Source organism: Pseudophryne corroboree, chromosome 1 (assembly GCF_028390025.1).
Source record: "Pseudophryne corroboree isolate aPseCor3 chromosome 1, aPseCor3.hap2, whole genome shotgun sequence".
Taxonomy (NCBI): domain Eukaryota; kingdom Metazoa; phylum Chordata; class Amphibia; order Anura; family Myobatrachidae; genus Pseudophryne; species Pseudophryne corroboree.
Window position 1 is genome coordinate 166,723,360 of NC_086444.1, and position 27,359 is coordinate 166,750,718.

Sequence of the window (27,359 nt, forward strand, 5' to 3'; positions counted from 1 at the left end):
AGGACGCCAGCCACGTCCTCTCCCTATGAATCTCAATGCACGTGTGAAAATGGCGGCGACGCGCGGCTCCTTATATAGAATCCGAGCCTCGCAAGAATCCGACAGCGGGATGATGACGTTTGGGTGCGCTCGGGTTAACCGAGCAAGGCGGGAAGATCCGAGTCGCTCGGACCCGTGTAAAAAAACATGAAGTTCGGGCGGGTTCGGATTCCGAGGAACCGAACCCGCTCATCTCTAGTATAAAGTAAGAAAGGTGTCACACCTGTTTTGTAAACTCTACCGAAATGTAATTTTTCAACCAAAAAAAAGTGTAACACACAATCAGTTGAACATGGGCAGAGAAGTTGAATGGGCAAAAACTGGGAACCAATCAAGTCCTTTTAAAATGACATCACACTGGTTTTAACATGGGTGACCCGGGTTGAGCAAAAAGGCACCAACACTGCAATAACCCGGAAATAACCCAGGTCAGTATTGCGATGTGAACGTGTCTTACCCGGGTTGGAGCCGTGTTCAAATTCCGGATCTGACCCGGGTTTGCGATGTGAAAGGGGTATTATTCACTTTGGCGCTTTCACACTGCACCTCAACCCGGGTCGACCGGCAACAACCCAGGAATAATCCCGGGTTCTTTTGGTGATGTGAAAGGGTATTTGTTCATAATTTAACAGATGAGAAAACTCTATTTGGGAAAAACCATGCAACATATACAGTGTCTGCATAAAGTTATGTATCAGCCCCACAGCCCCATGTACTAATAGTCTAATGCAGGGAAGATATCTCCTGCAAAATACTAACTACTGCTGCACATCACATAGGGCAGTCTGACTCCTATGTACCAAACTCTGGAAAGCTAAGTTTTGTCCCTTTGGTCTATGTCATCTTCAGATGCCATAAATCGCTGTATGCCTATGGAGGCATATTCATAGGAGAAGGATCTTATGATCCCTCTCCTGCAGACTCTGGGTGGCTCCTCATACGCGCACGCAGTTTTCCCCCCCCCGAGTACCTGGAGACCCCCCCGCCCGCCGATCCATCGGCGGAGTTGACCGATTTTATTTTCTTTTGTGATGGAATTTGGCGGCACAGTAATAACGGGGCAGAGATGTCTCCTTATATTGTGAGGCGGCTGGGCTGGCTGGCTGCATGTAGGAGGAGCTGCAGCCTGCAACTCCTCTACGGAATTCCCAGGCTGCCTGGATGAAGTGGCGATTTTCTCTTCAGAGGCTGACCTGCAGGTGAGTGTCGGTGTGGGGTGCAGAGAGGCGCAGCGGATAGGGGGAGGAGGGGAGGCTTTAGTAAATGATGCTGGCTAGTGATCCGGTTGCCGGGTGGAGGAGGAGAAGGAAAGGTGCGGGGGGCAGCGTTTTTGATAAATTATGGTGCCTTATGTAATTTATGTAAATTATGGTGGCTTATGTATAGTGGCTGTTTTTGTTTTTATGTTAGAGGTGTGTACACTATGTGTGTGTCGGCTGTGTGTGCATATATACTGTGTATGTCTTTGTGCTATGTGTGTTTATTCCATGTGTTTGTTTGTGTATGTATGCTTCTTTGTGTATGTGTCTGCTATATGTATGCTGTGTGTATGTATGCTATGTGTGTGTGTGTGTGTGTGTATATATATATATATGCTATGTGTGTGTGTATATGTATGCTGTGTGTATGTATATTATGTATGTGTATATATGTATGTATGCTGTGTGTATGTATACTGTGTGTATGTATGCTGTATGTGTATATACTGTATGTATGCTGTGTGTGTTTGTAAGTACTGTATGCTGTGTGTATATATTTGTATGTGTGCGTGTATGTTTGTCTATGTGTATGTACACATGCTATGTTGTGGATTCATTAATAAGATCTCCTAGAAGTGCTGACCCTTGTTTTTCTGAAATATACGTGTGTGTGTGTGTGTGTGTGTGTGTGTGTGTGTGTGTGTGTGTATGTGTGTGTACGGAACACCCCTTCCCCCTCATGAAAATCCTGCGTTTGCCCCTGCTCCTGAATTTGACACTGTGCACAGACACAGTGTGAGATTTCACCACAGGAGTCTTTCACATCCTCCAAAATGCCGGGTATGTAACTTATAGGGACAACGAAAATCGCTACCGCTGTCCCTGCGATATATACTTATGACATAGTGGGTATATCTAAATTCAAAATGATAATTTCCATTGCGATACTGACTACTGATAAATTGCGGCAGTGCCATGATTATTATTATATAGACACTTTATTCTTAATAATCTGGAATTAAATATCGGACATAAAAAAAAGAAAACTCTAACCTCCAAAATGAATGCAGTCTCCTTATTTGATGCATACAGTATCAGTTTTTTTTTACGGCATTACACCTATGAACTCCTTTATGTTATTTCACAGTTTACCCTTAAAACAGCAAATTACAAAAGTGAATATCAATCATTTTCAATACTTGTGATTTTTTTGAAACTCCTCCACTAACCTGCGTAAAACTGGATAAACTTCTAAGGGTAGCACTTAATGAAAATCTATGAATAAAAATATTTTTAAGTACGACTTCAAATATCATCTTCAATGAACAGACAATAAAAATGATGGAAACCAGAACAATTTAACAAAAAAACATACCATCATATCCCATATACCTGCTTCAGGAGATCTAATGATAGAGGGTATACTGACTAAATATGGTGGTGTACTCTAACTTGGAAAAAGGTTTCAACGCTCCCGCTACCTGAGGAAGAGAAATCGGAATATGCCTGATCTTTCTTACATTCTGGTACCTAATTGCTTTGTTTTACATATTTTTAATTAGTGTTTTGTAATAAATGTATTTGTGACATATTCTACAAATTGTATTGCACTACTATATTGTTATTCTGATTCTTCCATATGTCGGAAATCTATTTGGAGGAGTGGATCCCTATGTAAAAGAAATGATGAGCAGTCATTTATCTACTGTCTGGTAGGCAGAATGTATTGTATTAACAGAGTTCCTGGTATTACTTTACATTTCAGCTACAACCTCTCTTAACTATTTACTGGAGAGATCTTCACATAACTCCTCACTTATTAAGACTCACTGGGTGAACTAAATGTACAATATAATACTATTTTTTATTTTTTTTGGTGATATTTAACCCTTGTAATAAACCCTTGTTTAAAAGTGTTACATTAGTAAAAAAAAATTAAGTGCTAAAAAAGTGGTGTATTAAGTGTTACAATATGATGCCAAAAAGCAGTCACTTCTTAACAGTCTAATTATTACCCCTTGTTCAGAATATCTTTGTTAGATTTTGAAAACTCAAAAATTTGACAATCTAAATTATAAAAAAAAAAGAATCTATCTATCAAAATATGGTACTAATCCTGACAAATCAATCAGTAACCGAACAAGTGCATGACATTGTTACTCTCCCTTTGAGTAGATATTGTTGGAAGACTCTAAAGAATGGGGGGAATAATCTCGCAAATGTGTGCAAGTTTCTCTAAGAATCTCAGACTGATTTTCCACTCGATCGGTCTGTGAGTGAACTGTAAACTAAAAATGACATGGGCTCATTAATTTGGCAGCAATGGCAAGATGTGGCCATTTAGCGCACCCAAAAAGCTATTGTTTAGGGCAGGGTCAGGTTAGAGGGCAACTTAAACATAGTTAAAACTCTTATGGGATAGAGCCCATTAGTGTTACAGGCTAAACTCTTATATTGCCAGGGAAGCGGATCAGAAAAATCATCCGAATTTCTTCCCAGACTAAGGGAAGATCAGTCATACTGTGATAAAGTGTAGCAATATGACTGCTTGTAGTACAAATACTTACTAAGACATTTCCTTTCATTTTGTTAATTATTACTCCTTATTCAGAACTGAAATAGCAATGTGTACACATTCAGGGGTGGAGCAAGGGTGGGCACCAGGAAAGTTAGAGGGCGCAAAGCTGCCTGCCAACCCCCTCCCCCCTCTGCGCGCTTTACCGCAGGCTGCTGTACAGACAGCCACAGAGCAGAAGGAAAAGACGCACTGATGGACTCGGAGACTAGGTAGGGAACAGGGCAGGTCAGTGGCAACAGCAGGAATCACTGACACTGGCACATGCCGGAGCTCTGCCGCTCTCTTTATATGTCTCACTGTCTGCTTGTAGCTGTGCAGCAGGGTAACTTCTGTCCTGCTACACCTCTCTCTGCATTAGAAGCTGCACAGTAACATATATAGGCAGCTTTACTGTGGAATAACGTGTATAAATGGCTCTACTGTGGTGTAACATGCATATACAGCTCAGCTGTAGTGTAATGTGTAAAAACGGCTCTACAGTGGCATAACATGTATGAGCGGCTCTACTGTGTTGTGTAACGTGTATAGGGGGCTCTACTGTGTGGTGTTATGTGTATAAGGGGCTCTACTGTGTTGCGTAAAGTGTATAAGGATACTACTGTGTGGTGTAATTTGAATAATGGACAATACTGTGCAGTGTAATGTGAATAACGGCAATACTGTGCAGTGTAATCTGAATTGGTACTATTCTATGCCAACGTCCCTTCCACATGAAGCCACACCCCCATATTTTTGTTGCATGCCTTCGGCGTGCACTGGCCCTCATTCCGAGTTGATCGCTCGCTAGCTGCTTTTAGCAGCAGTGCAAACACTAAGCCGCTGCCCTCTGGGAGTGTATCTTAGCTTAGCAGAAGTGCAAACGAAAGGTTCGCAGCGCTGCTACAAAAAAAGATTGTGCCGTTTCTGAGTAGCTCGAGACTTACTCCTAGCTAGGGATCACTTCAGTCTGTTTAGTTCCTGTTTTGACGTCACAAACACGCCCTGCGTTCCGGCCAGCCACGCCTACATTTTCACAGCCACTCCTGCGTTTTTATCTGGCACGTCTGCGTTTTTACACACACTCCCTGAAAACGGTCAGTTACTACCCAATAACACCCACTTCCTGTCAATCACTCTGTGGCCAGCAGTGCGACTGAAAAGCGTCGCTAGAGCTTGTGTAAAACTACATCGGCTTTTGTGAAAGTACGTTGTGCGTGCGCAGTGCGCACCATACGCATGCGCAGAATTGCAGATTTTTAGCCTGATCGCTGTGCTGCAAACAACGGCAGCTAGCGATCAACTCAGAATGAGGGCCACTGTCCCTGTTTAAAGCATTTGTGACACCCAAAGGAAACTTTTGCTCTTAGATCCACAAGGTCTAGGACCGGCCCTGTTACCAATTTAGGATTTTGAAATATTTTTTCTTTTCAAATGTAACATGCACCCAATTCAGTACAGATAGGGGGCGACAAAAAATACCCTTGCTCCAGGCACCATGGCACTTAGCTACACCTCTGTATACATTTACCGTATATACTCGAGTATAAGCCGACTTTTTCAGCACATTTTTCTATGCTGAAAAAGTTCCCCTCGGCTTATACTCGAGTCAACGGCTGCAGCAGACGCCGTGGGCTGTGTGGGCGTCCGCTGCAGCCGGCTCCAGGGACAGACACTAGAGGTCATTATTGACCTCTAGTGTCTGTGCGGCGTTGCTATGGGAGAGACGTGATGACGTCTCTCCCATAGAGATGATCGGGTGCCGGGAAGCGGGCGCCGGAGCAGGCGGCCAGACGGAGCCGCGGCAAGACGGAGCAGGCGGACGGACGGAGCGGAGCAGCGCAGCAGCAGAAGAAGCGGTCGGGAAGCAGGAGCGGGGCAGTGGTAAGTATTGTTTTTGTGTGTGTTTGTGTGTTTGTAAGCGGAGACTGGGGCACAGCAACAGGGGGCACAACTACTTGGGGCAAAGAAAGGGGGCACAATTACTGGGAGCAAAGAAAGAGGGGTCATAACTACTGGGGGCAATGAAAGAGGGGGCACAACTACTGGGGGCAAAGAAAGAGAGGGCATAACTACTGGGGGCAATGAAAGAGGGGGCACAACTACTGGGGGCAAAGAAGGGGCATAACTACTGGGGGCAAAGCAACGGGGCATGTTTTTATCTGGCACTGTGGGGGGATATCTGTCACTGGGGGTATATGTGGCACTGGGGGTACAACCCTAGCAACAAGCATTACCCCCTGGCAACAAGCATAACACCTACCGCATGAAACCCCTGGCAACGAGCATGACACCCTGAGCATGAAAACCCCTGGCACCGTGCATTTCCCACCCTAGGCTTATACTCGAGTCAGTCATTTTTCCCAGTTTTTTGTGATAAAATTAGGTGCCTCGGCTTATATTCGGGTCGACTTATACTCGAGTATATACGGTACATTATTTTCAGAAATAAAACATCTCTGAGTATAAAATAACCAAGATGTTGAATGTATACAATATAAGGATTGCTTGATGCTTTTTCATTATAGGCTAATGAAAGAATAAACTTAAATTATGTATTGCAAAAATAAATTAACTTTGAAATTGATACATGTTACAAATGGGATGCGTTCGGCATCCCGGTGGTCAAGATGCTGGCTTAAAGTCTTCTTCCATCTCTAATACAGATATAATACCTAATGTATATTCATCATGTGTTCTATATGGCAACAGATAAAAATAAAATTTAGGACATAACGTAATCTCTAGCTGGAATCTAGACTTATTGAATAGGTACAAAACAAGTAGCATCTAACATTACTACAACATAAGTTATTTCAAATGGTGCCAGTGGTACAAATCATTAGAACGTACTGTATACAGTTCTGTTTACCTGCAAAAGTAACTTATGCAAGAGCCTAGAACCTAGCAGTGTTTCACCAATTACCACATCATCTGGCCTGGCCATGCAGTGAAAAAGATGTTCAAGTGACATTGCAGTTATATGGTGCTACATGTGACTACTTGCTGACAAATTTAGTGTCCTCCCCCGTCCTGGTGTCAATATCCATACATTCCAAGCTGATATCTCTGTGGGACCAAGGACCCAGCAAACATCTGTCATCACAGACTGACAATGAGTCAATTTATAATTTCTAGAATCTGGACAGGGCCATGTGGGACTTCTGAAACAATAATATGATTAATGGACTGAGCTTTAATAATACATTTTATCATATACTAGTACTGCAGACATGTATTTCATAATGTATGGGCACAATCATATATGGGTACCTCAACATGTGTATAATTATGGATGGGTACTGAAGATTGTACTAATCATGTATTGGCATCGCAAATTTATCACATTCATTGATGCATAATGCTAAGTTAACATTTGTTTCCATAGAGTACTGTAAAATAAAAAGAATGGGAGCATGCTTGCGATTGGGGAGACTGGGTGGAGAATGTTAGGATATGGTGCACTCTGTACCTGTCTCCTTCTGTGTACCAGTCTATGGGTGCATCCCCTAGTGTTAGACCTCTAGTGCCAGCAGTCACTCGGAGGCGTAGTCATATGATGTAAGTTCCTGTTCCTCCATCCCGGAGAGAGTGAGGAGAGTGTGACACACAGAGAAACTGAGAGACAGAGTCCTGGTGTACAAGTGTGCAGAGCTGAGACTGGGAGCAGATCTCAGCTACAGAGACTCACAGTGTTCCAGTGCATGCATCATCTTCTCTACAATGGGAGTTAGACTGCATGGCTGTGCAGTCTTCCATGCTTCACCACCACAGACATCTCCTGATAAGTACCACTACCTAATGCTGTTACCTTGTGTGATATATGGGCTCCTGATTACCGCTATCAGTGTTACATTTGAGTCACCTGTGTACACTAATAAACTAGAGATGAGCGGGTTCGGTTTCTTTGAATCCGAACCCGCACGAACTTCACTTTTTTTTTCACGGGTCCGAGCGACTCGGATCTTCCCGCCTTGCTCGGTTAACCCGAGCGCGCCCGAACGTCATCATGACGCTGTCGGATTCTCGCAAGACTCGGATTCTATATAAGGAGCCGCGCGTCGCCGCCATTTTCACACGTGCATTGAGATTGATAGGGAGAGGACGTGGCTGGCGTCCTCTCCATTTAGATTAGATTTAGAAGAGAGAGAGAGAGAGAGATTGCTGTGATACTGTAGATTAGAAGAGAGTGCAGACAGAGTTTAGTGACTGACGACCACAGTGACCAGTGACCACCAGAGACAGTGCAGTTGTTTGTTTTATTTAATATATCCGTTCTCTGCCTGAAAAAAACGATACACAGTCACACAGTGACTCAGTCTGTGTGCACTGCTCAGCCCAGTGTGCTGCACATCAATGTATTGTATATAAAGCTTATAATTGTGGGGGAGACTGGGGAGCACTGCAGGTTGTTATAGCAGGAGCCAGGAGTACATGATAAATAATATTATATTAAAATTAAACAGTGCACACTTTTGCTGCAGGAGTGCCACTGCCAGTGTGACTAGTGGTGACCAGTGCCTGACCACCAGTATATTAGTAGTATTGTATACTATCTCTTTATCAACCAGTCTATATTAGCAGCAGACACAGTACAGTGCGGTAGTTCACGGCTGTGGCTACCTCTGTGTCGGCACTCGGCAGGCAGTCCGTCCATCCATAATTGTATTATAATATATACCACCTAACCGTGTTTTTTTTTTCATTCTTTATACCGTCGTCATACTAGTTGTTACGAGTATACTACTATCTCTTTATCAACCAGTGTACAGTGCGGTAGTTCACGGCTGTGGCTACCTCTGTGTCGGCACTCGGCAGGCAGTCCGTCCAACCATAATTGTATTATATACCACCTAACCGTGGTTTTTTTTTCATTCTTTATACCGTCGTCATACTAGTTGTTACGAGTATACTACTATCTCTTTATCAACCAGTGTACAGTGCGGTAGTTCACGGCTGTGGCTACCTCTGTGTCGGCACTCGGCAGGCAGTCCGTCCATCCATAATTGTATTATAATATATACCACCTAACCGTGGTTTTTTTTTCATTCTTTATACCGTCGTCATACTAGTTGTTACGAGTATACTACTATCTCTTTATCAACCAGTGTACAGTGCGGTAGTTCACGGCTGTGGCTACCTCTGTGTCGGCACTCGGCAGGCAGTCCGTCCAACCATAATTGTATTATAATATATACCACCTAACCGTGGTTTTTTTTTCATTCTTTATACCGTCGTCATACTAGTTGTTACGAGTATACTACTATCTCTTTATCAACCAGTGTACAGTGCGGTAGTTCACGGCTGTGGCTACCTCTGTGTCGGCACTCGGCAGGCAGTCCGTCCAACCATAATTGTATTATATACCACCTAACCGTGGTTTTTTTTTCATTCTTTATACCGTCGTCATACTAGTTGTTACGAGTATACTACTATCTCTTTATCAACCAGTGTACAGTGCGGTAGTTCACGGCTGTGGCTACCTCTGTGTCGGCACTCGGCAGGCAGTCCGTCCAACCATAATTGTATTATAATATATACCACCTAACCGTGGTTTTTTTTTCATTCTTTATACCGTCGTCATACTAGTTGTTACGAGTATACTACTATCTCTTTATCAACCAGTGTACAGTGCGGTAGTTCACGGCTGTGGCTACCTCTGTGTCGGCACTCGGCAGGCAGTCCGTCCATCCATAATTGTATTATAATATATACCACCTAACCGTGGTTTTTTTTTCATTCTTTATACCGTCGTCATACTAGTTGTTACGAGTATACTACTATCTCTTTATCAACCAGTGTACAGTGCGGTAGTTCACGGCTGTGGCTACCTCTGTGTCGGCACTCGGCAGGCAGTCCGTCCAACCATAATTGTATTATAATATATACCACCTAACCGTGGTTTTTTTTTCATTCTTTATACCGTCGTCATACTAGTTGTTACGAGTATACTACTATCTCTTTATCAACCAGTGTACAGTGCGGTAGTTCACGGCTGTGGCTACCTCTGTGTCGGCACTCGGCAGGCAGTCCGTCCAACCATAATTGTATTATAATATATACCACCTAACCGTGGTTTTTTTTTCATTCTTTATACCGTCGTCATACTAGTTGTTACGAGTATACTACTATCTCTTTATCAACCAGTGTACAGTGCGGTAGTTCACGGCTGTGGCTACCTCTGTGTCGGCACTCGGCAGGCAGTCCGTCCAACCATAATTGTATTATAATATATACCACCTAACCGTGGTTTTTTTTTCATTCTTTATACCGTCGTCATACTAGTTGTTACGAGTATACTACTATCTCTTTATCAACCAGTGTACAGTGCGGTAGTTCACGGCTGTGGCTACCTCTGTGTCGGCACTCGGCAGGCAGTCCGTCCAACCATAATTGTATTATAATATATACCACCTAACCGTGGTTTTTTTTTCATTCTTTATACCGTCGTCATACTAGTTGTTACGAGTATACTACTATCTCTTTATCAACCAGTGTACAGTGCGGTAGTTCACGGCTGTGGCTACCTCTGTGTCGGCACTCGGCAGGCAGTCCGTCCATCCATAATTGTATTATATACCACCTAACCGTGGTTTTTTTATACCACCTAACCGTGGCAGTCCGTCCATAATTGTATACTAGCATCCAATCCATCCATCTCCATTGTTTACCTGAGGTGCCTTTTAGTTCTGCCTATAAAATATGGAGAACAAAAAAGTTGAGGTTCCAAAATTAGGGAAAGATCAAGATCCACTTCCACCTCGTGCTGAAGCTGCTGCCACTAGTCATGGCCGAGACGATGAAATGCCAGCAACGTCGTCTGCCAAGGCCGATGCCCAATGTCATAGTACAGAGCATGTCAAATCCAAAACACCAAATATCAGAAAAAAAAGGACTCCAAAACCTAAAATAAAATTGTCGGAGGAGAAGCGTAAACTTGCCAATATGCCATTTACCACACGGAGTGGCAAGGAACGGCTGAGGCCCTGGCCTATGTTCATGGCTAGTGGTTCAGCTTCACATGAGGATGGAAGCACTCAGCCTCTCGCTAGAAAACTGAAAAGACTCAAGCTGGCAAAAGCACCGCAAAGAACTGTGCGTTCTTTGAAATCCCAAATCCACAAGGAGAGTCCAATTGTGTCGGTTGCGATGCCTGACCTTCCCAACACTGGACGTGAAGAGCATGCGCCTTCCACCATTTGCACGCCCCCTGCAAGTGCTGGAAGGAGCACCCGCAGTCCAGTTCCTGATAGTCAGATTGAAGATGTCAGTGTTGAAGTACACCAGGATGAGGAGGATATGGGTGTTGCTGGCGCTGGGGAGGAAATTGACCAGGAGGATTCTGATGGTGAGGTGGTTTGTTTAAGTCAGGCACCCGGGGAGACACCTGTTGTCCGTGGGAGGAATATGGCCGTTGACATGCCAGGTGAAAATACCAAAAAAATCAGCTCTTCGGTGTGGAGGTATTTCACCAGAAATGCGGACAACAGGTGTCAAGCCGTGTGTTCCCTTTGTCAAGCTGTAATAAGTAGGGGTAAGGACGTTAACCACCTCGGAACATCCTCCCTTATACGTCACCTGCAGCGCATTCATAATAAGTCAGTGACAAGTTCAAAAACTTTGGGTGACAGCGGAAGCAGTCCACTGACCAGTAAATCCCTTCCTCTTGTAACCAAGCTCACGCAAACCACCCCACCAACTCCCTCAGTGTCAATTTCCTCCTTCCCCAGGAATGCCAATAGTCCTGCAGGCCATGTCACTGGCAAGTCTGACGAGTCCTCTCCTGCCTGGGATTCCTCCGATGCATCCTTGCGTGTAACGCCTACTGCTGCTGGCGCTGCTGTTGTTGCCGCTGGGAGTCGATGGTCATCCCAGAGGGGAAGTCGTAAGCCCACTTGTACTACTTCCAGTAAGCAATTGACTGTTCAACAGTCCTTTGCGAGGAAGATGAAATATCACAGCAGTCATCCTACTGCAAAGCGGATAACTGAGGCCTTGGCATCCTGGGTGGTGAGAAACGTGGTTCCGGTATCCATCATTACTGCAGAGCCAACTAGAGACTTGTTGGAGGTACTGTGTCCCCGGTACCAAATACCATCTAGGTTCCATTTCTCTAGGCAGGCGATACCGAAAATGTACACAGACCTCAGAAAAAGAGTCACCAGTGTCCTAAAAAATGCAGCTGTACCCAATGTCCACTTAACCACGGACATGTGGACAAGTGGAGCAGGGCAGGGTCAGGACTATATGACTGTGACAGCCCACTGGGTAGATGTATGGACTCCCGCCGCAAGAACAGCAGCGGCGGCACCAGTAGCAGCATCTCGCAAACGCCAACTCTTTCCTAGGCAGGCTACGCTTTGTATCACCGCTTTCCAGAATACGCACACAGCTGAAAACCTCTTACGGCAACTGAGGAAGATCATCGCGGAATGGCTTACCCCAATTGGACTCTCCTGTGGATTTGTGGCATCGGACAACGCCAGCAATATTGTGTGTGCATTAAATCTGGGCCAATTCCAGCACGTCCCATGTTTTGCACATACCTTGAATTTGGTGGTGCAGAATTTTTAAAAAAACGACAGGGGCGTGCAAGAGATGCTGTCGGTGGCCAGAAGAATTGCGGGACACTTTCGGCGTACAGGCACCACGTACAGAAAACTGGAGCACCACCAAAAACTACTGAACCTGCCCTGCCATCATCTGAAGCAAGAAGTGGTAACGAGGTGGAATTCAACCCTCTATATGCTTCAGAGGTTGGAGGAGCAGCAAAAGGCCATTCAAGCCTATACAATTGAGCACGATATAGTAGGTGGAATGCACCTGTCTCAAGTGCAGTGGAGAATGATTTCAACGTTGTGCAAGGTTCTGATGCCCTTTGAACTTGCCACACGTGAAGTCAGTTCAGACACTGCCAGCCTGAGTCAGGTCATTCCCCTCATCAGGCTTTTGCAGAAGAAGCTGGAGGCATTGAAGGAGGAGCTAACACGGAGCGATTCCGCTAGGCATGTGGGACTTGTGGATGCAGCCCTTAATTCGCTTAACAAGGATTCACGGGTGGTCAATCTGTTGAAATCAGAGCACTACATTTTGGCCACCGTGCTCGATCCTAGATTTAAAGCCTACCTTGGATCTCTCTTTCCGGCAGACACAGGTCTGCTGGGGTTGAAAGACCTGCTGGTGACAAAATTGTCAAGTCAAGCGGAACGCGACCTGTCAACATCTCCTCCTTCACATTCTCCCGCAACTGGGGGTGCGAGGAAAAGGCTCAGAATTCCGAGCCCACCCGCTGGCGGTGATGCAGGGCAGTCTGGAGCGACTGCTGATGCTGACATCTGGTCCGGACTGAAGGACCTGACAACGATTACGGACATGTCGTCTACTGTCACTGCATATGATTCTCTCAACATTGATAGAATGGTGGAGGATTATATGAGTGACCGCATCCAAGTAGGCACGTCACACAGTCCGTACTTATACTGGCAGGAAAAAGAGGCAATTTGGAGGCCCTTGCACAAACTGGCTTTATTCTACCTAAGTTGCCCTCCCACAAGTGTGTACTCCGAAAGAGTGTTTAGTGCCGCCGCTCACCTTGTCAGCAATCGGCGTACGAGGTTACATCCAGAAAATGTGGAGAAGATGATGTTCATTAAAATGAATTATAATCAATTCCTCCGCGGAGACATTGACCAGCAGCAATTGCCTCCACAAAGTACACAGGGAGCTGAGATGGTGGATTCCAGTGGGGACGAATTGATAATCTGTGAGGAGGGGGATGTACACGGTGATATATCGGAGGGTGAAGATGAGGTGGACATCTTCCTCTGTAGAGCCAGTTTGTGCAAGGAGAGATTAATTGCTTCTTTTTTGGGGGGGGTCCAAACCAACCCGTCATATCAGTCACAGTCGTGTGGCAGACCCTGTCACTGAAATGATGGGTTGGTTAAAGTGTGCATGTCCTGTTTTGTTTATACAACATAAGGGTGGGTGGGAGGGCCCAAGGATAATTCCATCTTGCACCTCTTTTTTCTTTTCTTTTTCTTTGCATCATGTGCTGATTGGGGAGGTTTTTTTGGAAGGGACATCCTGCGTGACACTGCAGTGCCACTCCTAGATGGGCCCGGTGTTTGTGTCGGCCACTAGGGTCGCTAATCTTACTCACACAGCTACCTCATTGCGCCTCTTTTTTTCTTTGCGTCATGTGCTGTTTGGGGAGGGTTTTTTGGAAGGGACATCCTGCGTGACACTGCAGTGCCACTCCTAGATGTGCCCGGTGTTTGTGTCGGCCACTAGGGTCGCTAATCTTACTCACACAGCTACCTCATTGCGCCTCTTTTTTTCTTTGCGTCATGTGCTGTTTGGGGAGGGTTTTTTGGAAGGGACATCCTGCGTGACACTGCAGTGCCACTCCTAGATGTGCCCGGTGTTTGTGTCGGCCACTAGGGTCGCTAATCTTACTCACACAGTCAGCTACCTCATTGCGCCTCTTTTTTTCTTTGCATCATGTGCTGTTTGGGGAGGGTTTTTTGGAAGGGCCATCCTGCGTGACACTGCAGTGCCACTCCTAGATGGGCCCGGTGTTTGTGTCGGCCACTAGGGTCGCTAATCTTACTCACACAGCTACCTCATTGCGCCTCTTTTTTTCTTTGCGTCATGTGCTGTTTGGGGAGGGTTTTTTGGAAGGGACATCCTGCGTGACACTGCAGTGCCACTCCTAGATGGGCCCGGTGTTTGTGTCGGCCACTAGGGTCGCTTATCTTACTCACACAGCGACCTCGGTGCAAATTTTAGGACTAAAAATAATATTGTGAGGTGTGAGGTATTCAGAATAGACTGAAAATGAGTGTAAATTATGGTTTTTGAGGTTAATAATACTTTGGGATCAAAATGACCCCCAAATTCTATGATTTAAGCTGTTTTTTTAGTGTTTTTGGAAAAAAACACCCGAATCCAAAACACACCCGAATCCGACAAAAATAATTCGGTGAGGTTTTGCCAAAACGCGTTCGAACCCAAAACACGGCCGCGGAACCGAACCCAAAACCAAAACACAAAACCCGAAAAATTTCAGGCGCTCATCTCTAAAATAAACCTGTATTACTGTTTAAGTTACTTAGTGTGTGGACTGACGTCACTGCACCAGATAGCCCAGAACACTCTGCCAACAGAGAAGGATAGGGATGGTCTTAAGTGGGCTGAGTACAGTAAGAACTGGCTTGCATAACTGTGGACAGATGCAGACTCACGCAGCTTGTCATTGGCTGTATCAATTGTGAGTGCCTTGAGGCAACTTCACTTCTGAAGCTGCTAGCTTCTTTCTTCATTGATTGTGCATATATTATACTAGCTGTAATTTCTGGTGTTGCTGGGATGTTTGTTTCCTACCTCCCATTCACACCTCTCACCCTCTCCAATGAGTAGCGGATGTAGACCTCATGGGTCTACATACGCAAGACACCAATTTGGCGCCCTTCTTCCTCAAACAAAACTTAGTGTGTGCTCCACCCCACCTGATTGTAACAGGCAGTCCCCACAGTCAGTGTACGCACACCCCCACAGTCAGTGTATGACCCCCTTCCCGACTGTAGCAGGCAACTGCTGCACCAGAAGTTCAGAACACATACCAAACCCTATTTAGTCTTCACTCTTCGCTGGGCAGGCTCCCCACCTTCTCTCTTTTTTTTTTTAGTGCTTAGGAGTAGGTTGTGTGTAAGTATATGTGGGTATATTTATGCCTGACGTAAATCTGATGCAAATACTACTGCAGTACAGCTGGATCTGAACCCCTGAGAAAATGGCCATGACATTTTATTTTTTCACACAGTTTGTTAGAGCTTATTATCTGGACATGCAGCCAACTCAGCATCAACCCACTGTCTTTTCTACCATGCACATGTTATAAAGATACGAATGACACCAATAAGTAGAAATTACTGTTTCTTATACAGAAGCTGAACATTTTTTTGGAATCACACATCCGTTTATCCAAGAAATTGTAATACATAATAACCAAAGGCACAAAGCTTTTGACTTGGAGACTGAGCCGAGAAATGCTACTGCTGCTGATATAATCATTAAGTCACAGGCTCAAAGACCACTTCCGGCTGCTATAAGTACAGTATGTGTGGCCATTACAATTGGTATTTATTCATGTATGAACATTGCAAACTGTTATAATCATATGTGGGCACTTTATCTGTTACTTATTCATGAATTCACGCTTCAGGCTGCTATAATCATATGTGGACACCTCTATCCCTTATTGGTGCTGTAGGTATCGATCTACACTAAAAAGGTCTACAGTCAATAGGTCGACCACTAATGGTAGACATGCATTTAGTCAACATTGTCAAAAGGTCGACATGGGATAGGTAGATAGGCGAAAATGCTGACAGGGTCAAAATGTCAACATTGAATAGGTAGACAGTAGAAAATGTTGACAGGGTCAAAAGGTCGACATGGAAATGGTCAATACGAAAATGGTAGACACAACTTTTTTTGTTTTTTTGAGTGTTTTGTCACATTTCTACCACAAACAAGCCCCATTAGTGTACCACATCCCCTCGCGCTTCGGGCAAGGTTACTATTCCGAATGGTAGTCCACGTGGAATTGTCATAAAATATCTGCACTATGGAAGGAGATATACTACCTAATTCAGGTTATCATAATGTCCAGATGTCAGACACATCTACTATTCCTTATTACCTCGTCATATTCCAGAACACACCCAAACATATACAAAATCTGATAGCTTGGATATTAAGCATCACAAAATGACAGCTAGCCACACATTAGAAGGACACAAAACCTCCCCCATTGCTCTAATAGAATCTGGCACACATACAGAATGGAATATATCACTAGCATTCTCCACAGCTTTACCAGCAAATTCTATGCTTGTTGGAGCCCTTGAAGAACTCAATACACAACCTCAGCTTCAGGACTTAACAAACTATCATTTATTAGTACAACCACAGATAAGAACAGTGGCTTATACCATTCCCTCTCCCTGTCCATAACTCCTTTAATATCCATTCCCTCTCCCTGTCCAGCACTCCTTTAATATCATTCCCTCTCCCTGTCCATAACTCCTTTAATATCCATTCCTTCTCCCTGTCCATCACTCCTTTAATATCATTCCCTCTCCCTGTCCATAACTCCTTTAATATCCATTCCCTCTCCCTGTCCATAACTCCTTTAATATCATTCCCTCTCCGTCCATAACTCCTTTAAAGCCATTCGCCTCCTTTGTCCATCACTCCATTAATACCATTCCCTCTCCCAGTCCATAACTCCTTTAATACCATTCCCTTCCCCTGTCCATCACTCCTTTAATGCCATTCCCTTCCCGTCTATCACTCCTTTAGTACCATTCCCTCTCCGTCCATCACTCCTTTAATACCATTCTCTTACCCTGTCCATCACACTTTTAATTCTTCCTCTTTGTCTTCAAAAACCTATACAAATCAATATTTCAAGCTTGATTGCTCTGTATCTCTTTTCTCCGAATCATCCATGACCATAACATGTTCTAGTAGCCTATTTCCTCATGACTATAATTTAAGCCTTGCTGTACATGTTTACTCACCAGTCCTTCTTCCGCCCAGTAGGCCTACCTTTCTCTATATTTTCTATCTGTATACCCTATGTCTTTCCCATTGATATTCTTGCTTGAAAGTCAGTAAAAAGCTGACTTGCTAAATTAATGAAAAAACAAACCCCACGCTACTTATAGAATAAATTAATGTAAATGAGCCAAAAGAAGGTGCAAAAAAGAGCATCCAAACATACTTAATAATACATTTTTTCCCCAAAATTAAGTTAAATTGTGAAAGAAAAAAAAATGTATATAATAACACTGTATGTTAGGTTTTATAAAATATAAACACTATTTGGCTCTCGTTTTTCCCCCAAGAGCATCATATTGTCCCACTCCTACTTGAAGCAAATATTGCTTTTCTTCTACAGCTGCCATTTCTATTCCACACTTGGAGCATTTATTCTGACATCCCAGTGACTCTGCTAGCATTGTTCTCGCCACAGGTGTAGTACGACTGCCGGTATATCAAGTGCCTCCCGTTGTCACAGTCAGTAATAATTTATGTATTGTGCTACCTAAGTCCTGTTTACCTTGACAAATTGACTTCTGGGATATTACCCACAGAACGATGCGTATCCCTGCACGACCAATGGTGCGAGATATTGATCGGTCGTACACACTGAAAGATATAGATCGTGCGCTATATAATCCATTACTGCATTCAGCAGCACAGTAGATGGGATGACCAACAAGTTGGCGGGTAAGAGCGCACGGTAGTTGGTAAACACTACCCGATATGCACAATATGTCGGCCCTTTCTGCGGAATCGGACCAACATATCGCCTAGTGTGTACCCAGTTTTAAAGCATCTGCACATACGCTGCCATCTAACCAGTCAGTGATTACAGCCAAGCCCCTTAACATATTGAATGCTAGGTGATTGTTCCAAAGCCTACATTTGTGTCTACCCCATGAGCATTTTAAAGAGACAATTACTTTTGACCTCACTCTTTCACTTGACTACTTTTCTGTCTGTTCCCATATTGGATTACAGTGTAGCCATCTGGCCTGTTCACTGTTCAAGCTAAGCAACTCCCTTGTCTGCTATACTCTCCCTCCTATGTCTCTCGATGTGTTCGCTCCTCCCACTAACAAATCTGCGAATTTGCCAAATAATTTATTCTCAATATCCTACCCCCTCCCCTTACCACAACATTCCATAGATTTATACAATAACTTTTTGCCCATTCCTAAATGGCTGTGGACCTGATTCAGTAAAAATTGCAAATTCTGCTAAGTAACAGAATTTGCAAACCTTTGGATTGCATGCTGGGGGCCACCCATCGCAGGGCAAGGTCGCCCAGCATGCTAACCGCCCATCCCCCCTTGACCATGCTGAAATTGCGGTCACACCGCAAATTCAGCGTTATCTGTAAAAATAGGGTAGCCTCCTGCTGGCACACCCCCATGCCCTCACAACACTCCATCTCCGCCTTGGAAATGGAGTGTGGCCGCCCCCCACCCTACGAACACCTCTGCCTGATTGACAGGCAGAGGCATTCGCATTTTTTGAGGGGGACCTGCAGTAAATGTGGGCGCATGCGCAGGACGGGTGCTGCGCATGCGCCCGCGGGGCAATTGTAAAAATTCCGGTTTAGCCCCTTTGTACGGTGCTTAATGGTATTTACTAATAAATGTAACTGTGTTTACACCTGAGCAGGTGGGCCATAGAATGCTTGGTGGCATAGGCAAATTCAGGCACCATGGCAATTTGTTTTTCTATTAATAGTGCAGCCACAGAGTTTGTACAGTTGACACACACTGGCGCTGCACCTATGATGCTCTGACCTCTCTGGACACCACAGTGCGGGGTGAGATGGTGCAGTACTCATATGCTTCCTGTTAGTTTAAGTGTGTGTGCGCTCGTCTCTCCCCTGTCCTCCCCCTGTCCGGCTCCTAAGTGTCTATGACTGCAGCTGATATCCTGCTGCTCCCTGCCTGCACCCGGATCTCCTCAGGTAAAGTGTCTATTCCCCATCCTACCCCTGATACCTTCCGCCCACTTGTCTCAGGGCCGGTACTAGATAACAGTTCCCATGGTAGTGCAGCCTTAGAACAGGGCAGCATTCTCAGTGCAGGGCAACAGCTGTATTGTGGGGTGCAGGGGTGGTAAATCAGTGGGTAGGGGTTATTCCCTGTGTGCTCCCCACAGCCCACTTCACCCATCTCATCACCCCCCACCGAGGATCCCATAGCTAGCCCAGTCACAGGGTCCCCCCATCCCACCCCTATTTACACTGTTCCCTTCCCATCCTGCCCAGTGCCACCACATTCACAAAGTGTCCCCTCCACCAACCTGCCAGCCCAGTGTATTCCCCCTTACCTCCCCCAACCAGCCCACTGCCCCATCTAACTGTCCCTCAGGAAGATCCCCCCCAATTTGTACAGTCAGCATCCCGCTTCTCATCCAGCCAAGTGCACCCCCTTCTTCAGCCTAGTGTTCCCCGCTCCCTCCACCACATCACTGCCTCTATCATCCTCTCCTTGTCACTTTCTACCTGACATCACCCAATGCCTCTCCTTGTCACCCTCTCACCCAACTCATTGCCCTTCACCCTCTCCTTGGTGACAGCCACTACCTCTTCCAAACACCCTCTCCGTTTCCTACTGCCTCTCCCATCACCCTTTTCTGTTACCTACTGGCTCATGGATTCGGCATTCCTTCTGAGGCCACATCTCTTGTTGCAAGGCCACACCCACCTGTCATGGTGCCCCTCCCCCCCCCTTGCCTTTTGTTCTGGATCTGCCCTTGCTGAATGGCATACTGAGCTAACCCCATAGTCATAGGGGGTAATAAGCTCACCAGACATAGTGGGTAGGGATGCTGAATTTCAGTGTTTCTAGTTAATAAACAGAGTAGATGTGGGAAACAGTTATCAACTTTTCCAGATATATCGCTCAGTGTGCAATACTGAAAAACAAGCTGAAGTGTTTGATTTCTATTTTTTATTTTTTTATTTTTTACACTTTGGTGTTATATGAATTGGGTTTGAGCTGCTCACCAATCCACGATACACTTATCCCCTCAGCATCTGTGAAGTAATTATTTGCTGACATTATCCTCTGCTGAACTCTAATTCCCCATCATCACTCTCCACAGTCTAGGCAGCCAATAGTTGCTGCTGATGACCTTGGTGAGATAATCAGCCTATAGGGGGATGAGCTGCATCCTCCATCACTCGCATCCTCCCCTCAGCAGCCGCTAACTGCCACTCAACGATGCAGGTACTTATCACCTCTGTCCCAGCATGCACCTGGCTTCTCTCCAGTACCTGGAACCACACAGAACACTTCAGCCTTCTCATTGGCTCGTGCACATCCTGAGCCAGCAATGTACAGTACCTTGCCTCATCACTAGAAATGTGAAAGTAGTATCCACATCTTAGGTTACACAGAAAACCCCTACTAGTATCTCTTTCCCTTCTCACAACAAATAAACACTAACCACTATCCAAACACCATATGCTACTCTTTCTGTTTTTCTACTGTAAATAAACAGTACTTTTAACCTTTTGTAGTGAGGGTTACATGTACATCCTTGTGGTTTCTCACTGCATATTGGCATATGCTTTATGCTAGTACCCAACATTAAAAAATAATCTAATATATTTGCTATGACAGTTCAATTTGATTATATACTGACCCCTGAGGAAGTCCCGTTAATCATTAAGGGACGAAACGCGTTGGACACATGACCTCTGGTTCCCCACTATGCTGAGAGACATTCAGATAAGCCTATCTATGTTTTAAGCATTGTACGAGTTGAATCTTACTGTTTTTGTCCTGTTTTTGTCCTGTTGTGTGTAATAAATATTTAAATCTTACGATATTACACCATCAGAAGCTTTATTTCCCTTTGGGGAGATCTTTTTTTGGTTTTAAGGTCTTGTTCAAGGAACGACTGAGAGGAATCCACCAAGACCCTACCTTTATAAGGAAGTGTGAGTGGTACCTCATATATCCTAGATCTAATTCTCTCTATTGGTGAATTAATTTTCACCATACACTGGCACTTAGAATACTTCCAGTTTTTGCACGTAAGCACATAAGCACTTCTCTATGCATGTAAGCACTAAGTCACTTTATTGTAAAAGTGTACTTTATTCATACATGGTTTCCATCCTCCAATTATGTGATGATCTGAAAAACCTCTGAGTATTACGAGGACGAAGGAGGCTATTGAGGAAGACCACCTGTAAAAGATACCTTTACAAGCTGATCGTCATTTTTTGTGCGGTACGCGAATTTGGTTGTCATTATTTGGATAAAGTCTGTCACATGATTGGTTTTTAACCTGAACACTGAAGGCGCAATTGGTTTACCACTATAGAATATATATATATATATATGCAGTATATATATATATATATATATATCTATCTGTAGTCACTGAGATACTTTGGGGGCAATTCAACTGTTTTATCACACCGCAGCTCACGTTACACGAACACTGTGGGAGCCCATAATTCTGCTTGCACCCTCCTGAAGTGATGAGCAGAAATCATTGAAAAGTCAGTGTTTCGCGGCGCGCAATGTTAGCTTGGGCACACTAACCAGTTCTTTAGACGGGTGTAGCAGCTTTATTCCCCTTGAAGGAATCTGTGATCGTTCTCATCCATTATCACAGGGGAAAGAGTCCCGGGAAAGAGTTGAGTTGAGAGTGAAGGAGAATGAAGGAAGCATATTTTGAGTTGAGAGTGAAGGAAGCATATTTCTAAGAATTTGTTGCAGCCTAATTTCTGATAAGACAGCAGTAGGTCACTCACAAGTTCTTTATACTGATCTGCTCTGCTATTCTCCAAAAAGTTGATTTGCTACTTTCTGGATGCATCTCAAGTTGATTTACCATCTGGTTAAAGTATCCTTGAGAAGCCATAGTATCTGTAGGCCAAGGAAAACACCTTCTTTTATTTTAATTCACTAAGTTTAATTTTGTCCTTAGTTTTGTCCTTTGTCTACTTTAATCCGCAGCTTTAATACAATTTTTCATACTCTAAGACCCAATGTAATGTGCAACAGTGGTAATAGGATACTGCTCATCCACACTAGTGGACTGTAATGCACGTTTTTGTACCACTGGCCTTGAAGGACACATTTTCTTGTGCAAGGAGAAAAAACTGAACAAGAAATAATAATAATAATAATAATAATAATAATAATAATAATAATAATAATAATACATTTTACCAGTGATATTCTTAATTAGCATATTAAAAATAAAATTAGTCAAAAATTACTGATTTCATTAATAGAGCATTTTTGCTGTTGACCAGTGTAATAAGTAGATCCAAAAAGCTTTGTATTTTTTTTTTTTAGTTTAACTGTTTTATTTTGTTTCTTTTTTTTCCAGCTAATCATATTCATGTCTGTCTTAGGCACCTTTAAAGCTCTTTTTTGTTTTTATTCCCGCCGCATACATAGTGTAAATTGATTACTTAAAAACAAATGATTATGTTAAATAACTATTAGGGGTTATTAAAACCACTCTAAACTGCTATTTATTATGTGAGAATAGTGGTTAATAGTTTGATTTAAGTTCTTGTGTAATTGTTGTAATGTAAGGGTTAAATGGCTTTAAAATATTTTGTAATTTGGAAAATGTTTGTGGTATTCCCATCTGTTTTTTTCATCAAGAGTTTCAAACAGGGTCTGTGTTTACCCTCCTGTCGAGAAAATTGGTTTATATATAGACAAATTGTGACGTGACATAAAACTATTCCCTTGAACTAGTGAGAGGGCTGCTCCACACTTTGTACTCCTAACAGCCCCTCATTATGGATGTCAGGAGAAATTTACGTAGACATTACGGATGATTTCAAAAGGGAAATTGAGATCTTAAGTTTATCAAAACTATTTGGAAACCAATTCGTATCTGTTGATAAGACACATATACACAGAGAGCTGCAGCAAACAGTTGTTCTAGATTACTTAATTACCTTGTTAGCCTTAATGGGACCTCATGATTTAGCATCAGAAGGACCTATTTATCAAAATCCAGGCTGCAGTGTTTAGTAAACTTGTATTTGCCATATGGGTCTGCAGGACTATTTGAGCTGCAGAGAAAATAATGATCATACAATTACATGATACATAAAGATATACAATTCTACATCTCTGCAGGGCTCAAGGGACTAGAGCAGTGGTTCTCAAACTCGGTCCTCAGGACCCCACACGGTTCACGTTTTCCATGTCACCCAGCAGCTGCACTGTGTATCACCAACTGTCACATTTAAAAAATCTACAGGTGACCTGCAAAACATGAACCATGTAGGGTCCTGAGGACCGAGTTTGAGAACCTGTGAACTAGAGCTCAGAATTATAAGCCGACAGTTGGACTGGTTTGATTAGAGTTACTGCAATCAGCGTTTTAACAGGGAAGTCAAGAAGAGGGAGGACAGGTACAAAGTGCCTGTGACCAGTCTCCCGTTATATTAAGAATATTCATATTAAAAAGAATTTGGATTTAATATATGCCTTCATCAGAAGTACAAAATACAAAACAATGGGGCAGATGTATTAACCTGCAGAAGGCATAAGGAAGTGATAAACCAGTGATAAGTGCAAGGTGATAAACGCACCAGCCAATCAGCTCCAATATGTAAATTAAGAGTTAGGAACTGATTGGCTGGTGCGTTTATAACCTTGTACTTATCACTGCTTTTTTTCACTTCCTTAAGCCTTCACCAGGTTAATACATCTGCCCCTGAGAATGCTTTTACTCGTATATTCGACAGCGTTGCCATCAAAAATCGTAGGGCCCAGTACAAATGAAACAGGCAATGTCCTCCCTCCTCTTTGCCCAAAAGTTCCTCCATATAATGCTACTATAACCTTCCACATGCCCTAAAATAGCCCCACATACCTCTATCTGTCCTGATTTTAGTGAGACAGTCCCTATTTGCTGGCAAGATTGTAATGCAGTGTCTTGATCTGAGTTGTGAGGTATGACCCATTCATGCTGTATAGCAGAGCGGGATTCTGACAGAGGCATTTCGACTCATCTCGGAGTTTTGACATCAGTATTTTGGCCGCGTGTCAGGATGCCGGTGCTGGGATTTCGACTGCCGGCATCCCGCCCGCTGGCATTCTGAACGTACCCCAGCAGAGCAGTGTATGATTGCAATGATTTCCATATGCAGCTGCTTGTCGTACGAGTGCAGGAAAATGTTCATTGCAAAAAAACAGCTGGGGGAAGGACAGCCTAGCACTATCCTGCAGTAGGCATTCGCTGAAGAGCCCAGTTGATGTTATGGCATACGTTTTAGCTCAAGACACACCACCCTGATAATGTTGGAAAGAATGTAAGGCACATATGCTCAGATTCCCACAAGCCCACTGATTCAACATGTGTTCCTAAACTCTCCCTCATGCCATCAGCCTATCAGGCCTCACCACTTGCCCAATACATGCCCTTCAGACCTCCTCACCTACTTATTATATGCATATGAGGTCTGCCACAGTGCAAGAGCACACATTATGTGGTTTAGATAGCCACCAAGGGCAGGGTGCCTGCTCACATGCTTTTAAAAAAAAAATTCTGATGATGCCTTCACTCATTCTGTATGAGGGATGAGGACTGACATTCTAGGGGGAACATTCAGGATCCTGATTGGAGTTATCCTGCTTAATTCACTGCTCACTCCCCCAGGACCAGCCACCAATAAACAGCGTTGCTTTTGTAGTGGACCCTCCCTTCTCCTCCTGCTTTCTTCTCAAGCCCAGTCCTCCCTTCTCTATCTGCTTCTCCGTGTCTTTCGTGAATGATGACTCCTATAACTAGGAACTGTCTATGCATACCACAGCATGTGTCCCAGCATATTTAATCCCACCTATTTTAAATAACAGGGTAGCAGCATCTTTCACCTTACTGAAGACTTTAGTAAGGTTCAGTACAAATATTACTTACAAATAATGAAAAACAGAAGTGGAACAACCCAGAACAGTTTCTTGCCTAAGGACCCATAGGGCCTTAATCCGGATCTGCCTCCCCACAAGCTGTTCGACCTTACACATGCCCTTCATTATCCCACTTGGCCAAAATCACACCCATACCCATCAAACATCCCCACATGCCGATCAGACCTCCTCCCATAACCATCAGGATCAGACGTCAACACATCAACCCCAGACCTCCACAAATGTACTTAACAAGCAATCAGACTCCACCTATTGTCAGGGCCATCTTAACAGCATTGTAGGCCCTGAGCAAAGCATTGCACTGAGGCCACTACCCACCCATTCATGGGAATCCATTTAAAATATTAATAAATCATAATTTACCTGTCCAACCATCAGGAGTGACACAAATGGGGTAAACAGTGAGCAAGGAATGGGTGTGGATTATTAGATCTACACTAAAAATGTCTACAGTCATTAGGTCGACAATAGAAAAGGTCGACATGGTCAAAATGTTGAACTGGAAATGTTCGATACAAAAAAGGTAGACACCGTTTTTTAGCGTTTTGTTGATTTTCCGCCACAAACAAGCCCCATTAGTGTACCTCGTCCCCATGCATGGCTTACTTAGCTCGCCATGCTTCAGGCAAGGTTACTATTCTGAATCATAGTCCAAGTAGATGGTGAAGTATAAAAGAGTTGAAAATTGTTCCAAAAACTTGTGTCGACCATTGTCCTGTCAACCTTTTGACCCTGTCGACCTAATACATGTTGACCTATTGACTGTAGACATTTTTAGTGTAGATCTATAGACCGGATACTGCAAGGAACAGGGAAATAGGATGAGAGAAGGTTGTGTTTGATGAAGAAGTGGGTTTTGAGAGTCTGTTTGAAGTTTTGTAGAGAGATGGAGAGTCTGATAGAGAGAAGACCGGAAGATAAGGAAACACGCACATGTGCACAAATCCCAACTTCTAGGGACTGCATTATCTGCAGCCCCTAGATACCAGGTAGCGCTGGCATACAAAGTGCAGAAGTGGCTTCCCATTTGGATTAGCGCTTTCTGCTAGTAGCAGTCCATATTGCTAGTCCCAGGGGAACTGACAGTCTAGTCATAGTTGCCTGCCCTCCCTCATTCTGCAGGAGACTCCCTGAAATAGTAGCAATCTCCCTGACTCCCTGAATACACCAGAAATCTCCCTGATTACACCTTACCCCCAATATATCTGTTACATTCTTGGGTGAAAAAAAATAGACACTTTCAAATGGGATCATCAGTGCCATTTCCATGTATTGGTTATAAGGCACAATGATCCCTATGTCTACATGCATTTTAAATAAGGTTCATGGCCACTTACAGTATACAAACTTTGAGTCTCATTTATGTTTGGATGTAAGTGACACGCCTCTCCTATGTTTGGATTTTCATAACAAGGCTCTCAGGTGTAGCAGTACACGTCCGCGCTGATAGGTGTTACTTTTAATCTCCCTAAAATGCTTTGTCAAAAGTAGACACGTATGAAGGAAAGTGTGTAACTAGCATTGGGCGCTTTCAATGGGAAGCCTGCAAGCAGCCAGTGCACAGACTAGAAGACTGGGGACTGCAGTAATTTTACTGTTGGGGCGGCAGCCCCCTATGCAAAATCCGCAACTGTTAACAACATACATGAAACGTATACACATAATACAGCAAGACCTATTCATGTATGTTCTGAAATCTGCAGAATGCTGACTCTTTGAAAATCAAATGCCCACTAATACGTATGTCCACACTTTGATCTGATGATGCATAGTCTCATAAAAGCACGAGACAGCTTGTAGTTATCTTGACTTTATGCTACTTCCCAGTGAAAAATGAGCCCTGTTCATCCATTGACAGAAACAAAGGCATGTTAGATTTGTACCAATCTGCCCCTAGCAGTTTGGTTTTCATGGTGGATCTGCAGTGACCTCCCCTAACTAAAGGTATTTCAGCTCCCAGTCTATATAACATTCAACATTCTAGGCACAAATGTATGCAGATGTTGCATTTTGCCTACATTTTTGTGGTCTAGTAATAATGTTTGAAGA